Source organism: Micromesistius poutassou (assembly GCF_964030765.1).
Source record: "Micromesistius poutassou genome assembly, contig: SCAFFOLD_2640, whole genome shotgun sequence".
Classification (NCBI taxonomy): domain Eukaryota; kingdom Metazoa; phylum Chordata; class Actinopteri; order Gadiformes; family Gadidae; genus Micromesistius; species Micromesistius poutassou.
The window spans coordinates 4,335-10,000 of record NW_028176974.1 but is presented as its reverse complement, the minus strand read 5'-3'; positions in this window follow the sequence as shown (position 1 = coordinate 10,000).

The following is a 5,666-nucleotide window of genomic DNA, read 5'->3' as shown; positions in this document are numbered from 1 at the left end:
ACACACACACACACACACACACACACACACACACACAAACACACAGAGGGTGTGACAGACAGATATACCCAGAGCCGGGCGTCTCTGCTTTAGATGCATTATTCATCTGCGTGCCAATTTTGAAGATCCCTCAGAATTCCCCCCAGCCGGCACTGGGAAGAACTGAGGGAGAGAGACAGAGGGGGAGAGAGAGAGAGAGAGCAAGAGAGAGAGAGAGAGAGAGAGAGAGAGAGAGAGAGAGAGAGAGAGAGAGAGAGAGACAGAGAGACAGAGAGACACACAAAAAGGAACAAACAAAAAAGGCAAGAGAACAACTCAAACAATATTCCAGCACTCTGCAGCGATGTAGCAATGTAGCAAAACATCTAAACAGGATTGCGAGTGATCCAAGGAGATTTGGTGCCCCGCGTTTTTTTTGTGTTCCTCTTTCTGGTTCCCGCTCAGCTTTGGCAGTGTCTGCAAACAGCAGATTAGCAGCGATTTCCCCCCCCTCAAAGAGACTTGACCCTGGCGACTCAGAGAAGAGACACAGACGAGAGGCGGAGGGCAACCAAGGTCTGCCTGGCTGCACAGCTCTGACACGCCCAGAGAGGGAATATGCAGACACAGCGATCCAGGTCAACTATACCATAGCTACGTGACATGGAGGAATATGCAAGGTTATGAATAATCCATTATTCATGGGGATATATGTATTACAATATCTGTTGTTATGTTGTATACTATAACTATAACGATAATTTATTTTAAGGAATATTGAAATCTCAATTGTCAATTAGGGATGCACCGAAATTTCGGCCACCGAAAATTTTCGGCTTTTGGCTGAAACACTTTTATCACCGAAACAACACGGCCGAAACAAGAAATTGTGATGACGCAAACAAAAACCAGCACACGCTTGTCTGGATAAGCGCCTCTGTGCCAACATGTCTGCGGTGTGGGCATATTTCCATATATCTATAGGTTCCATAGATCATCAGTGAAACATTGTGAAACAAATGACACCTCTAGCTAAATGTAGTAATCTAGAGAACCAGCTACAACCTTGTTTTCATCTAAACGAGCCGTCTTTAGCGACGGCTCGCTATGAGACCGCTTCTATGAGCTGTCGGCTATCAGCCGCGAGTTTAGGGACCGTCCGCAAAGTGCCGACAGCTTCTATGAGCTGTCGGCTATCATCTGCGAGCTTAGGGACCGTCTGCAAAGTGCAAAACGGAAAACGGTGTTGTTGTTTTTTCAGTGCTAAATAAATATTTTTATACTTTTAATAATTGTAATTGATTTATTCTTTGAATTGCAATGCCTTGATTTTAGTGAGGTTAGTACACAGTCATAGCTATAAATGCAATGGTAGGCCTACTAATAATTGGCATAATAATTTATTTCGGTGTTTCGGTTTTTTCGGTTTTCGGCCTTGGTTTCCTCATTTTCGGTTTTCGGTTTCGGCCAAGAATTTTCATTTCGGTGCATCCCTAATGTCAATGCTAAATTGGATGATGCTTCTCTCTCTCACTCTCTGTCTCTCACTCTATGTCTCTTCCAAAGTGTGCCTACATACACACACACACAATGACTTTAACAATGCAATGTCTCGGTTCTTTCCTCACTGCATGTCTCTGCAGCTTCCTGCCTTGTCACCGTGAGCATTTTGCCGGCCAATCGCAACGGGTGACGGCAGCGGGAGCCATTGAACAAGTGGACTCCCTGCTGAGTTGACCCATATTAACCCCCCCCCTCCCCCCTACTTGTCCACGCTGCTCCTCTCTCTTCCTCCTTCTCTTCCTCCATCTCCTCCTACTTTCATGTCCACCACCACCAGCCTCATCAGCTATGAGGACTGATGTCTGTCCAGGGGCTGCATGGCCCGGGACACTGTCCCGTCCCGCCCCAACCTGGACCACACACATGTGGCCATACGCAGCAGTCCCGCAGAGACACCTGCAGGTGTGTGTGTGTGTGTGTGTGTGCTTGTGTGTGTGTGTGTGTGTGTGTGTGTGTGTGTGTGTGTGTGTGTGTGTGTGTGCGCGCGCGCGTGCGCATGCGTGCGTATGTGCGCGCGCGCGCGCGCGCGTGCGTGTGTGTGTGTTGGATCAGTCGGATTTCTGTTTAATCTGTCCCACACAGCGGAGCTCTGAGCTCTCAGAAAACCAACAGCTGTCCATGGCTGGCTGGCTCCCCTCTCGCCTCTCCTTACCATATAACAAATCACACACACACACACACACACACACACACACACACACACACACACACACACACACACACACACACACACACACACACACACACACACACCTTAACGTGCACACATCTACGATGAGCTCTTTCACAATGACGCACAATGCAGTCGCATCTCTGCGATCTCTGTCCCGTGCGGTACGAGATACCGTCCCGCGGCACACGGTGATACATGACGGCGTGATCATACACGCCGTCGGGCCGTAACAAAAGCTAACTAATTCAGCGCCGGTTCTGCTGTCACGGGGCGGCGGCGGCAGCGGTGGCGGCAGCGCCCTGCGTTGGAGCGCTCTCCGGACGCGGCCGCTCCCGGGCTTTGGCTGTCAGATTCGCCCTTATTTATCACTTTCCAACTCATTCTGCTCCCTCAGCTTTGTCATTTTTTCTCAAGACAGACCGCTGTGCTGGCTTCACCCAGGGGAATATGTATATCTATATATAGATACAGATATGTATTTATGTATGTACGATACGTCCGCGATGCGAGTAAAGCCGGCGTAAGGCCGCCCCGGTCTTCTTCTGCGAGAGTTCAGGAAGAAAGAGAAGAAAAGTGGACAACAACGAGGATCCTCTAAATGAGCGTGGTCCAGCTGGGGGCTAAAAATAGACCTCACACATCCTCTCAGTGGGGCTGATGACTTAATGATAAGAGCCGCATGCAATATAGGTCGGAAAAGCACTCATGCACATATATATACGTGAGCATGCACACACCCACCCACCCAAAAACCTAAACCTTTAGACTGGTGGAGATTTTATGCACATTTATTACAAAAAAAGTGTGTATGTGTGTTTGTGTGTTTGTGTGTGTGTGTGTGTGTGTGTGTGTGCACGCACCGGTTCCCAGTAGTGAGTCGTGTTTTCACACTTGTATGGGGAGATTGCTATTTCTGTACAGAGCCAGAAAACTCAATTATTCATAACTGCCTGCTGCACTCACTTTACCTCAATAAGAGACGGGGTGGGTGTGGCCCCAGCTGAGTGCCTGTGTACGTGTGTGTCTGAGTGTGTGTGTGTGTGTGTGTGCCTACGCGTGGGGTCCGCGTGCCAGACGATCACTCGGCTAGGACTGCAGACATGCGGCACAGCAGGACAATGGCCTGCCCAGGGAGGAACTGTGCTGCCCCGCCACACGAGGAAGACATAGACCACGGGAGGTGGAGTCCCAGAGCACAGTCAAAAGAAGGAGATATGTCATTTGGTTCATTATCGTTTCATCCAGCAATCATCATCGTAGAGAAATGTTCATACATGGATTGCATTGCATTATTAGCTCTTTAGCTTCTGCAAAATGCAATATTACATTAAACTATTTCACCTTGTATACAAGAAAGCATCTGAACCATTGTTCAGATGCTTATGAGATTGTATAAAATAGGTCTCAACAGGAAAAAAATGAAATATTTGTGGGGGTAATATGAAGGCACATGTGGTCCAAGGCTTGTGGGCACAAGGTAGTCTTCCAACTCAGACATGATGTTGTGATGCTCAATATTGGGCTTGTCTTTTAATTACTATTTGGCAATTTCCTCCTCTATGAAGGTGGCCTTTATTGTCCTCAGTGCTGCGGTCACCAGAGGCCAGAGGCAGCCGGGGGGACCCTCTAGCACTGCACCCTCCATCTGATTCCACTAATGGAGCGGGCACCAGGGAATACAACCAATATCACTAGAGAGTCGGGCTCTTAACTCCTAATCCTTCGCCATGTCCAAAAAAAAGAGGAGGCAAACGGTGCATCGTTGCACTCCAATTTAACAATGAACCTCGGCACTGCTGATGCAATCTGCATATTAAAACACAGAGTCCGCTCCAGTGAAGTTCAATGTATGAAATTAACCAAACAAAAGTGTTTGGTTAACCAAACAAAAGTGTTTTCCTTACACAAAAGTGTAAGGAAAAATAAATACAGTATTATCTTAATACTTCATACATAATGATACATAACATACATACATAACTGAGCAGTGCTTACACAAGGCTAAGCTGTTGATCAGGAAGAACATTTATGGTTTATTTTACTACAGTGACGCAGATTAAGCTAATTAACTAGAAAGCCTGGAGATCGGCGAAAATACCTATTCAAATTAGAACTGCATTTATAGCTGGCAATTAAATGATTGTTAACTCAATTAATATGTGACAAGGTATACAATGATAAACATTAACACATCGCCGTCCCCCACAATAAAGGAAAACTGTGTTAATCCACATTGGACGGCCCTACTTCCTTTGAGTTGAGCCGTAAGCCTTTACTAGCATCTGGGAGGCTGTGGAAAGTGTCAACAGCAGCCTATTCCAGTGTGCTGCTGGCCTTATTTCCCTGAGGTCAAACAACCAGGCATATGCACCAGTGACACCAGTGACCATGTTAACACAGAGTGCCATTCCTTCACTGAGAGACACAGTAGGCCTTAGTGGCTCTTTTCATCAACTATGGCCTCTGCAAAAAAGCCAACACTACAAATTTGTACATACAACACACACACACATGTACACAGGCACACACACACAGATATATACCCACACCCACACCCACTCACACACACATACACACACACACACACACACACACAGATCGTCCTATACCCCCCTACACACCTTCATCTGTAAACCGGGGAGGAGCTATGGACAATTCAAAGCGTTCCTCTGGGGTTTCTTATGGGATTGGGCGGCCGGCACTCGATGTGATCCCAGCCCTCTCATGTCAGCACTTTACATACAACACACATCCATCCCCTGCCATGAGGCGCTTGATCTGTGTGTCTTTGTGTCTGTGAGCAAGCAATGAAGGCATACACAGAGAGACAGGGAGAGAGAGAGAGAGAGAGAGAGAGAGAGAGAGAGAGAGAGAGAGAGAGAGAGAGAGAGAGAGGACAGAGAGACAGAGAGACAGAGAGAGTGCACAAGGGATAGAGATAGCAGGAAAGAGATTGAGTAGGACATAATGGAGAGAGAGAGAGAGAGAGAGAGAGCGAGCACAAGACAGAGTGCACAAGAGAGCGAGAGAAGGAACAAGCAAGAGACCGCAAGGTAGAGAGAGGAGCACATTGAGAGCCGGCGAGAGCGAGTGAGAGAGAGAGAGGAGACACTGAGCGAGAGAGACACGGGGTGGGGGGGGGGGGGGGGGGGAGCGCGGGGGTGCGCTGTGAAGACGAGTGCACAGTGTATGTCAGTGCGGCGAGCTGTGGCACACCTCACGGTTCCAGGGTGAGTCACACTCTACAACTGCTAGCTTGCAGAAGCAGTCGCAGACATCCCGACAAGCAAACCATGCACCAGCAGCAGCAGCAGCAGCAGCAGCAGCGCTGACGCTCAGCTTGCAATCGACCGCGCGCGGGCGTGTGCCGCTGTGCAGACGCCCCGGACGAGCTGGAACGGAAGGGGAAGCAGACGAGAATACGTTGCGCATCTGAGCGACAGTGCATGAG